At 39.4% G+C, this 11,428-nt stretch overlaps 1 non-coding gene across 1 annotated transcript; it reads right to left on the bottom strand.

The window, feature by feature from the left end:
• Positions 1-5,997: 5,997 nt before the first annotated feature.
• LOC141624919 (small nucleolar RNA R71) lies at positions 5,998-6,104 on the bottom strand. Its single transcript, XR_012534722.1, has one exon. It is a non-coding gene; the product is annotated as a small nucleolar RNA R71 (small nucleolar RNA).
• Positions 6,105-11,428: the final 5,324 nt, after the last annotated feature.

The following is an 11,428-nucleotide window of genomic DNA, read 5'->3' as shown; positions in this document are numbered from 1 at the left end:
CCCGCCCAAACCCATCCAGCAAAACACTTCACAAAAAAAAAAAAAAAAAAATGACACGCCCTTCTTTTCAAGCAAAGGACGAGTCAAAACAACGACAAAAATTACAAAAATCACCCAACACCTCAAGGCCCACACAAGGTCCGCAAAATAAACAACAAAAATTCCCGACACAACTGGGTATTTTTCGCAGCTAAAAAAAGGCAATTTTACGCCAATTCGGGCACAAAGAAGTCGAAAATTTCAAAACATGATCACTACAAAACAACGTAATTTAATCACGTCTCAAAGTGACCTAAACTACCGTTAAGGTCCTATTCAAGACAAACCGACTCTGTTTGAGCCCAAACAGATTCTTATTTAGTCAGCATAAGACCGTTTCATAAAGGCAAAAATTCCAATTTTGCCCACAACGCCCAACGAAGGTTCAATATAGCAAAGACGGTCTTCCCCGACTACAATGCAGCCTAGTGGGGCACACAACTCAAGCAAACAAACACGACATTGTGAAATAAGACGATTTTCCGTCTCATTCACGTTTTTCGAGCTCAGGGAGCGGGAACTGGGACCAAAATGCAAACTAAAAGCACCCATGTACTCCTAAACAGGTTTCTAACCTAATCCAATCATCAATTTCACTCAAAAATGGGCTAAACAAAAACGTGCAAATCAATTTTCGAAGGGTTAGGGTTTCGCCCTAATTCAATTAACAAAAAGACAAACAAATTCAAATGGATTCAAGAGGATTGGTATACCTTGAGATGACATGATGTTTGTAGCACGAAAGCAAACAAAGGAAGAGATCAAAAATGGCGATTTTTTGGTCGATATCGGTTTTGTGACGAAGAAGACGAAGGAAATGAAGAGCAAAGCCTTCTCGCGTCTTTTTACAGAAAAAAGGGTAAGCCCCTTGCCTCGCAGGAAGGCTCGCGCCTCAATGAGGTGTTCCCTGCTTATCCAGCGGAATTTTGGGCTTTGACCCAATTCCCACACCACTTCCACAATTTTCAAGAACGACGGAATTAAAAACCGTCATTTTCAAATCCCAAATACAAAATAGTAAAATTCAAATTCGCTATTTCCACAAATTTCAAACGACAGAATTAAAAATCGTCATTTTCTCAAACAAATACAAAATAGTGAAATTCAAATTCGTTATTTCCACAAATTTCAAATTTTCAACGACGGCATTAAAAACCCTCATTTTCAAACAAAAATAAATAGTGAAATTAAAATTCGCTTTTTTCATAAAATTTTCAACAACATTTTCAAATCACAAAAACAAATAGTGAAATTCAAATTCGCTATTTTCAAATTTCAAAAAAACGGCATTAAAAACCGTCACAACTTCAAACGGGAAAGCGAAATTCAAATTTACTATTCCTTACAAGACGGAATCAAAACCGTTGTCCCCCAAACACACATCGGATAGCAGAATACACATCTGCCCTTTTCTATAAACTTCCAACAAACGGCAATAAAAACTGTTACCTCTCTTCGAGATTCGAAATCACCACCATCCACAGGAGCCATGCTCACAAGCCCATCTCTTTTCGGCACTACGAACATCCAATATAAACACCGAGATTCCCCAGCAGGATATCAGAGGCCTTCCCATGGAGCCCGCTAAACTCAACGACCTCTCGAAATAGGCCCATCCAATACGGCTATTTCCCACGGTCGATCTTTCAACATGGCTGGCGAGCCTTAAAATGAATCACATTCAACATGGCTTAAGAGCCTCAAAATGCATCACGTTCAACATGGTTGGCGAGCCTCAAAACGCATCGCATTCAACATGGCTGGCGAGCCTCACAACGCATATTCAACATGGCGGGCAAGCCTCACAACGTAACCTCAACGCGGCTGGCGAGCCCCATCATATCCGCAACACGGATGGCGACCCTTTGCCTGCAAACAAGAAACGACTCAAGGACATATCCCGAAGATGCCTCAGGTATGACTCCTTCTTATGGCTGGCGAGCCTTCGTACGCAGTCCAACAGGCTTTAAACGACTCACATGGACAGTCGACAGACTCTAAACTATTCCCGATGACAGGTCCTGGACTCGTATCCCCGAGTCGCCTTGGCGTCGTCCTTTCCGACGGCAGGTTCTTGGCTCGATCCGCCTCGACGTCGCTTCGGTCTCCAGGTTGTAATCTTCAATTGACCTGGGGGCTATACTTTGACTTTTGCCCTGTCCAAGACTCAGTCAAAGTGGGGGCTCTGTAGATACCCAGTATCTGTCGAGTCTCCAACAAACACCCGATGATTATCGGACTACAACGTGCTTAGGAATCGCAGCGTTTAATCGACAGTTTTGTATAACTATACGTCGGAAAACTCAAAACGATTTCAAAAACAAAATATTTCAAAATTTTTCAAAAGTACCTAGAGTGTTTAATGAACGACGACGGGGTCACAATGACACTAACTAGAGTCAAAACCGACACTGGGCCAAAAACTAACTCAAAATTTCAAATCCCGACTCCAACAAGGAGTCAAATCGAGTCAAACACAAAAAACAAACTTCTCAAAACTTCCATGTTAAGTATTTCTGGAATACTTGAATGGTCAAGTACAAATCAAATCATCCAAAACATAGGATAGAACAAATCATGATTTCAATTGCGTGATAGTGACAAGACAGCTCGAAGACCCCCAAAATGGCTCGCGCCTCTTCGAGTAGCCCATGCGGCCACATCGCTCAAAACGCACACAACTACCCATTTCTCTATAAATACCCCTCAAATGCCACCATTTGAAGGTACGGGAGAGTCCGCCCCCTCATCTCTCGCTTAAAATTCTCGACTCGACTTCTTAAGTCACAAACCGACACGTATTTTTGACCTACCGATCGAAAATATAAGCCATACACATTGTTTGGTACCGTCATCATGCATTAAATCACTTGACCGACCATCTCGACCAACTACACCATCACTAAATTAAACAAAACACTCTTTACATTGCTAAAACGGATTTTAATCGAGTTTTCCGACCTAACAAGTTGTTACACTTTCGTCGATTTCTCATCTCAAGCCTAGCATGTAAGTATGAGGGTGTAAAAATCCTCTTCTCTCATGGTTTTCATCTGTTTTATGCCTATAACATGCTAAACCATGCATAACATGATTCAAATATAGGTTAGATGAGCTAAAACCGGATGTTGGCCGGAGACAGGGGCTACTTGCGTAGCAAGGGAGCTCGCGCCTCTACGCTCTCTTAGGCCTTAATCCATCTGTGTTTGCTCTCATATTTCCTCTTTATTTCATTTCTTATTTGCAAGCGGCTTTTACCATTTCGAATATTTCAAATCATTTTCATGATAAACTTTTTAACCATAAAACATTTTAACCCTTGGTTCCTCATACCATAACGGTTTAATCCGTGTTTCAGTGATAATATTTGGTTAATTACATTTTAAAAGGTATTTTAAAACCTTTTATTTCACTTCTTTACATTTCAAAACCAACATATTAGTCATAAATTCAAAGTCATCCTTGGTTCCACATACCATGTCGGTCTAAACCCAAGTACGATGATAAACATTGACTAATTACAAACAAATAAACTTAATACAAATAGTTCATAATCATTTTTCAAAACTATTCATGTCAACATTTCAAAACAGAACCTGACATCGAATATTGTAAATACAATGATGATTATTCAAGTCATGTTCCTCGTATTAACACAAAAGCAGTCTAATCGACCTTTTCAAACAAAGACGGGTTCAAACACCCTATTTACGAACCATTTTACAAACATTTTAACAGTCAGAAGACTTCCCTTGGACAGTATGCTGACTCGCGCCTAAACATGTCAACCTTTTTCAAGTTTTCAAACCAGGACAGGCCTGCTTGCATCGCCTGATGGCTCGCGCCTCAATAGGCTGCCTGATGCAGACCCTGCTTCCTTTCCAGCACTTGTCTAAGACGATCCCGACTTTGGTTAACCCGAATACATGACGGATCAGATGACAAATCTGCTGCTTTTACATGGTATTGGCAGAACGCCTTTCTAAGACAGATGAATCACGTTATGCACCATAAACCTAACTCGGTAAATGGATGTTTAATGTCCGTCTTGCATGCAAATCAATAATAAATCCAATTTGACATCAATTACTTGATATTTGGATAAAAACCGACATAGAAAGCTCACATGTTAGGTTCAAACTTGTGGATGCGCATTCATGCATTTACCCGCTTTATCAACTTTTGCATTTAACCAACCAAGATCGATCAGTAGATGCTGCTACCGCGGGCGAGATTGGGTGTCTGATTAAATGGCTTCCCAATATGTACCTTCACCTCTTACTCAGAAACATTGGATAGTGGACGACCTTATCCAAGGCATACGAGAGTCATTCTAGAGATAGGATGCTAAAGAGGGACGACTCCTTATCTTTAGTACGTATGTCAAACAACGCTTTTTGCCTTGGTTGACCTAGGTATAAAATGGATTCGAACGGGTTCCACGCATCCCACAAATGCTTGGTGGCGACTCCGAACATCTCTTGCATCGTTTCGAGACCCTTGCCGAGATGAAACCGACCGATCTAAAACGATCCGGTCGAAAGCATTTTTACGCCGCCGAGCGTGGCTTTCAAAAGACCGTTATACGTCCACATATTGGCTTGGCGTGTAGGTGGGACCATGTCCACACATATGTTATCTTTGTTTAGTTTATTCATAATTCTTAACATTTCATTTAGTTATATTTTCATTATTATCATGTTTATCATTTCATATATTGTTATTATTTAAATTTCCATAATGAGTGAGTAGTTTCATATGTCTAGGGATTAGGAAATCCTAGCATAGTTAATATTTATAAATGTTAAATTAGGATGACATAATATTGTTTAATATTTTATATCACATGCTTGTTTTATTTGCTAATATTTGATAATTGATCACTATCTTTGATTAATTTGTTAATTCAGTTTTATATGTCGAGAGGCACGAAAATGAATTAGACTAAGCATGTTTTAGTAGACCAACCTAGCCATAGTGAGAGCTCGTTAGGTCACGTTTTATGGTTGACAATAAGGCCAAGAGGTGGTTGTCATAAGACCTAAACAATTGACAATATATCTATTCTGAGTTTAACATAAACATCAACATAATTGTATATGTGACCCGACTCCGCTAGACTTTCTTTCATCATATTAATTTACATCATTTTATTTGCAAGCTTAAACTATCAAACCAACCAAACAATTGAATCGACCTAGATAGATTTCTACTTATCGCATTTCGTAATGCAAATCCCGCCTCCTTCGTGTTCGAGCCCTACTTTACTACATTAATTTGTTAGCCATGTTTAGGATATCTTTGATTAGGTTGCGACATCCTATCAAATTTTGGCGCCGTTGCCGAGGAGCATGGTTTTATTGCATTTAGAATTATTGATTTCTATCTTGTTTTCTTTTGTCTTGAGGAACACTTGTTCCTTAAGCCCGTTACTTACGAGTTTCTTGAGGATTATTGTGTTATGCCCAGGTCCTCTCGTACCGGAGAATTGATTCCCTTTGATCCGGAGACCGAGAGAACGTTCCATAGCTGACTCAATTATTTCAAGGAGCTTAACGCATCTTCTAGTCCCGGTGGTTTGGGTCGCATTCGTGCCAATTACCCAATCCGTGACGAGGAAGAAGGTTCTAGTTCATCATCTCCACTGCCACCACCATCTCCAATAAAAAAGATGGTTAAACTTTTCGATCATTCCAAGCCCACCGCGGTTATGCTTCCAAGGGGTATCACTACTACCCAAATAACCGCCACCGATTTCGAGATCAAACCGGCCGTCATCAACCTTGTGGAGAGGAGGCAATTTGGGGGAAGTCCTTTCGAGGATCCCAACTTGCATATGCAAAATTTTTGTGACTATTGCTCCATGATTAGGCAAACGAGAGTCACTCAAGCTCAAATAAGGGAGATATTTTTCCCTTTCTCTTTGAAGGACAAGGCAAAACTATGGATCAATAGCAAACTTTGAGAAGCCAAATCACGGGATTTCGTCAACAAGGGCTAGAGAGCCTTTATGAAGCTTGAGAAAGGTACAAGGATTTACAAAGACAATGGCCACATCATGGGTTAGAGGCTTGGTTCCTAGCTATAACATTCTGCAATGGATGTTGTACCGAGTCCCAAAGAATTATTGATTCCGCCAACAATAGGCGGTTTGATCAAATTCACACCGATATTGCTCATGCCACGATTGAACCCATGGAAATCCATGATGTTCAATATGTCAATTCCCGGAATGCACCAATCAAAAGTACGGAGGAATCTTCCGACACTTCCGTCTTGAAGGCTCAAATTGCCTTGCTCCAACAACAATTGGCGGACCGAGATGCAAATGCCTCTCTTCAACAAGTCAATGCTATGTCCACTATGAACCAAATAGTTGTTTGTGATGGTTGCAGAGGAGCGGGACATGCTGCCGCTTTATGTAGGACAACTTTTGAGGAGGTAAAATCTTTTTCAAAGTTTTAAGCAAAATACATATCCTCCGGGTACTTTCTCTAACACTTATAATCCGAATTTGAAATTCCACCCAAATATGTCCTACAAAAGCACAAATGTGTTAAACCCTCCACCACAAAATACCTTTGTACCCCAACAACAAAATACATATATCCCACAACAAAGGTTCGTTAACCCACCGGGTTTTCAAACTCAAAATCAAAGGCCACCTCCACAAAACTTTCAACAAAACTTCCAACAACAACAAGGCCAACCCTAAAAGGTCCAACAAAGTGACCAACGGGGGAGCAAACTTGAGGCCATAGTGGGGCAAATGGCTATAACTCATGCCGAATTGTTGGCTCAAATGCAAAAGAGTGACCAAGCTCACAATGCCGCTATAAAGATGCTAGAAAATCAAATGGCTCAACTAGTCTGTTCTATCTCTCAAAGGAAAACGGGTCAAGTACCACCCCAAGGTGAGCCACCACATGAGACGGTTAATGCCATTCATTTGAGGAGTGGTAAGAGTTATGATGAGCCATCCATGACTTTGGATGATGTTAAGGTGAGCAAAAAGTCCTAGCTTGGGGGAGATGCTAAATAGAAAGCTAAAGAAGAGCCTATTGTGGAAGATGTTGATGAGGAGGTCCCCAAACTTAAGGTGAAGGAGCTCCAGCCTCCCATTTAGATTCAAGAGCCATTTGCCCCACCGCCTAGCAAATAACAAGAAAGAGAGTAAGTTTGGTAAGTTCTAGGATGTTGTTAAGAATTTACAAGTTACCGTGCCCTTCATTGAATTACTTTCCCAAGTCCATTCTTACTCAAAATTCATGAAAGAAATCCTCACAAAGAAGCGATCCTTCATTGAGGTTGAGACCGTAGCTTTCACCTAATAGTGTAGTGCACTCTTACAAAATAAGTCTCCCCCAAAACTTAAGGATCCCGGTAGCTATTCTATTCCTTGCACTATAGGTACATATACCATTAACAAGGCCCTTTGCGACCTAGGTGCTAGTGTAAGTGTCATGCCCCTCTCCATTTGTGAAAAACTTAACATGGGTGCTTTGAACTGCACTAATATTACTTTGCAAATGGCTGACAGTTCTATAAAGCAACCTTTAGGTATTTTAGAAGATGTGCCCATCGAAGTTGGTAAGTTTTTCATACCCGTTGACTTCCTTATTCTTGATATGGCCGAGGATTCACAAATCCCAATTATATTAAGTAGGCCATTTTTGCACACCGCGGGCGCGTTAAATGATGTAAAAAATGCAAAGTTGGCCTTAGAGGTGGACATTGACCGGGTTACCTTTAGCAAAAATAACACCATTAAGAGCCCAATGTTACAAGAGTCATGTTATTTATTTAGCATTGTGGACTCTACTCTTGATTCTTCTATACCTCGATCCTTACTGATGGATCCGCTGGAGGTCGATATTGGTGTTGATTGTTTTGTAGACAAGGATTTTTAGAGCAACAATGCTAAGAGTGCTAAGAGGGGATATTCATAGAAGAGCTTGAAGTGGATGGAGAATGTGAAAGATGCTATGAAAGAGAGCTTGGAAGGTGGTAAGCTCAAGGACAAAGATTGATTAATGAAGCATCTTACATCGTGCGGGAAGTTAAACCAGCGCTTATCGGGAGGCAACCCAATTGTTTTTGTTTTAAATTTCCGAACAATTTAATGTTTTCATAGAATTAGGAATAATTTTTAGACTAGTCGGTATTTTATTTTGTGATTTGTAGGTGAGCGAAGAAGAGAAGAAGGCTTAAAGAGGTTATGCACGCATCCCCATGCAAGAAACCCCGTTCAGGGTCGTATTTTTCAAAAACGGAGCAAGGAAAAGAAATACGGAATAGAGAAAGTCAAATGGGCTAGACTTGGTGATACCCATCGTTGTGAGTACCAAAAATAAGATTTATAATTTCCTATTAAAACTAACCTAGGCTTGTGGTAACAGGGTCGAACCACAAGGAGGCGAATGTAATTTCTAATTGTCTAATTTAGTCTAAGGTAACAAATATGAGGGTTGATTCGATTTTGTCTATACTAATAGCAATAAAAGACAATAAACTAAATAAACGGATAAAACAGATAAAAGAAGGGGTACTAGGATGGTCGGTTCACTATAGTTTCGGCGGCAGCAAACTAAGTCGGTCTAAATTAAACACATGAGGCGGGAAACAAGAGGTCCTCTCGGTCCACTCTTAACAGATAGCATCTTTCGATCTCGCTATACCTAATATCACTAATACTGACTCTCGTCCTGAAAAGTGACTAATAATCTAAACTTTACCTATCTTTCGATCTCAGCATAGTTTAGTCATTTTAATTGTTGGTCAAACAACTGTCCCTATCTCTCGATCTAATGGGTCAGTCACATCTTAAACATTCAACTAGTCGTGTGCACTCGATTTGTCGAATAAAGAATTAAAACAATTAAAACGAATGTAAAACCTCACGAGGTCAGTCGATCGACCAGGTATGGCAGTCGATCGACTGACACGCGATTCAGTCCGCATTATTCTACGCCGCCTACACTATAATTCCCCTACATCCTAGCACAAGAAATTTAGCTACTCATAACTACAGTGAAAACAACAGTAAGATTGATCATTAAATCTAAGGAATTCATGATTAAAACTATTGAACAAATAGACAACATAAAACAATAATATCGGCTTTGGGAAACTAGCTAGCAATTTCTATAGTATCAATGCGATAAAGATAAACTGAAATAGAACAGAAGGAATACCGAAATTGCAGAGGAATTGTAACGGACTGATTAGAAGTACGAACGAAAATCCGATGCAAACCAATATTCCAAACCCTAATTATTTGATAAACTAAAACTGAATGTAAACTAGGTAAATTTCTGAATGAATATCTCTGGAAACTAGGTTACGTTATATAGCAAATATACGTAACACTTATTATTAAAACCTAAACACAATGGGCTTGCTTTTCCTCGACCTTCTTATTCACGTCTGATTAGCGGTGTGGTCGATCGACTGAGCATGGTGGTCGATCGACTGAGATGCAAAAAGTCTGTAGCGAGCTCCGTGAGTTGGTCGATCGACTGAAGGTAGTGGTCGATCGACTGCTTTAGCTGGTACTTGACTTCTATGATCTCGTGGACTTGTCTTTCGGGCCTTGAAATGCGCACCAAGCTCGTTCCTTAAGTGAATACTCCACGTCAAAATGCAATGCAGGATAGTCGGGGACGGATTTAGCTCAATTTCCGTTGAATTCTTCACATTTCTGCAATAATGTACAAAAACACGAAAGTAGACGGAAATAGGGGAAATGGTAGCTTAAACTACACAAATGAGATCTGAAATGCGTGTAAAATGAGGTATAAAACATCATATAAAAGACACGCATCAAATTTCCCCAAACCAAACCCTTGCTTGTCCCCAAGCAAGAACTAGACTCGATCTAATGACCAAATGGAACGAGTTCAATCTCAGAGCGAATTACAACATGTAAAACCTAAACCATTTTAATGCAACTAACAATCAATTAGTAATGTGAATCATGCAAACGAGTTATGACGTCGTTAAAAACTGCTGAACCATCAACCATAGAGACTAATCAAATTGGACTCTCACGGGTCGCTCATATCACACATAAGTACGGGTGAATATATAAGAGGATAGAAAGAATTCATTTTGTAAAGACTCTCACCTAACTACGACCTATAAGAACATGCCTGCAATATAAAATGAAAGTAATCTCTATAACCGTACATATGCATTCCAACCAACAAAAGACCATGACACATGCCGAGGTATATATGTGGATATGTGAGGTATGGGTAAGAAGAGGCAAAACATTTATGGAAAAGTGGAGGTACAGGTGATCAAGCTAGTACCAAAACGGAACCATATGACAGCATCCTTCTTCTTGCTCAAAATCAAACGAAACGGTGTTATAGCAAGCACAAATCTCATAATCTCTCGTATTAAAGTAATCAACTAACTCCCCATAAGATACTAATGCAACATGGGAGCAAAAATCGCCAAAAGATAAGGATTTTGAACTTATGCGAATTGATTTCTTCCGGAACTCAGTCGATCGACCAATGATGGCAGTCGATCGACCGCTTTGAACAGTACAAAACTCTTTTTTTCATTTTTTTTTTCTTTTTCATTTTTTCGAATCATTTTTTTTTTCTTTTTTTTCTTTTTCTTTCCTTTCAACTTCTTTCCTCCTTCATTTCATCTTCCCAACAAAATCTCAAATAAGAGCAAATGCTACCAAAAACTAAGTAACAATCCCAAGAACATAGACTACTAGCTTGACAAAGGACAGGCTAAATGTAGGATGTAGTAAATAGGACAAAAAGGATATTTTTGGCAGTGTGGAGTTCATGGGTAAAATGAATAAAGGGAAACCTCTACCACATGTGTCGACAGACCACAAACCGAATGCATACAGGTATTAAGCAGATTAAGTTCATATTTATGCACATTTATGTAACATGCCTCATAAGGAGTACTACTCACATTCCTAGATAAACTGGTCATAGATGTCACCAGTTATAGGCTCTAAAACTCGGAAAATGATGTAGTTTGCCAAAAATCTAAGTCAAGTCTCAAATTCAGCAAGAAATTTAACGAAAACTCGTAGATATGCACTTATACGATTCTACTAATAACATGTTAATCAAGCAAGGCTTAGGCAAAAACAGGTGCAAATGCAGTGTCATCATTGAAATACTACCGTTCCGACTCGACCTATATGCTAAAATAAACATGCATTTTTTTTGAAATTTTTGAAATTTTTCAATTTTTTTGGATTTTTGTATATATAGGAAATGAAATAAACGATGCAAAACAAAAATGTAAACGTGAATGCAAGCAAATGATATGCGACGCAAAACCCTTCCCCAAACCAAATCGCACAATGTCCCCATTGTGCAAAATCATGTAATGAAGAAAAATGGAA

This window comes from Silene latifolia, chromosome X, assembly GCF_048544455.1.
Source record: "Silene latifolia isolate original U9 population chromosome X, ASM4854445v1, whole genome shotgun sequence".
Lineage (NCBI taxonomy): Eukaryota > Viridiplantae > Streptophyta > Magnoliopsida > Caryophyllales > Caryophyllaceae > Silene > Silene latifolia.
The sequence above is the reverse complement of the archived record's forward strand: the minus strand, read 5'-3'. Positions and strand labels throughout refer to the sequence as shown.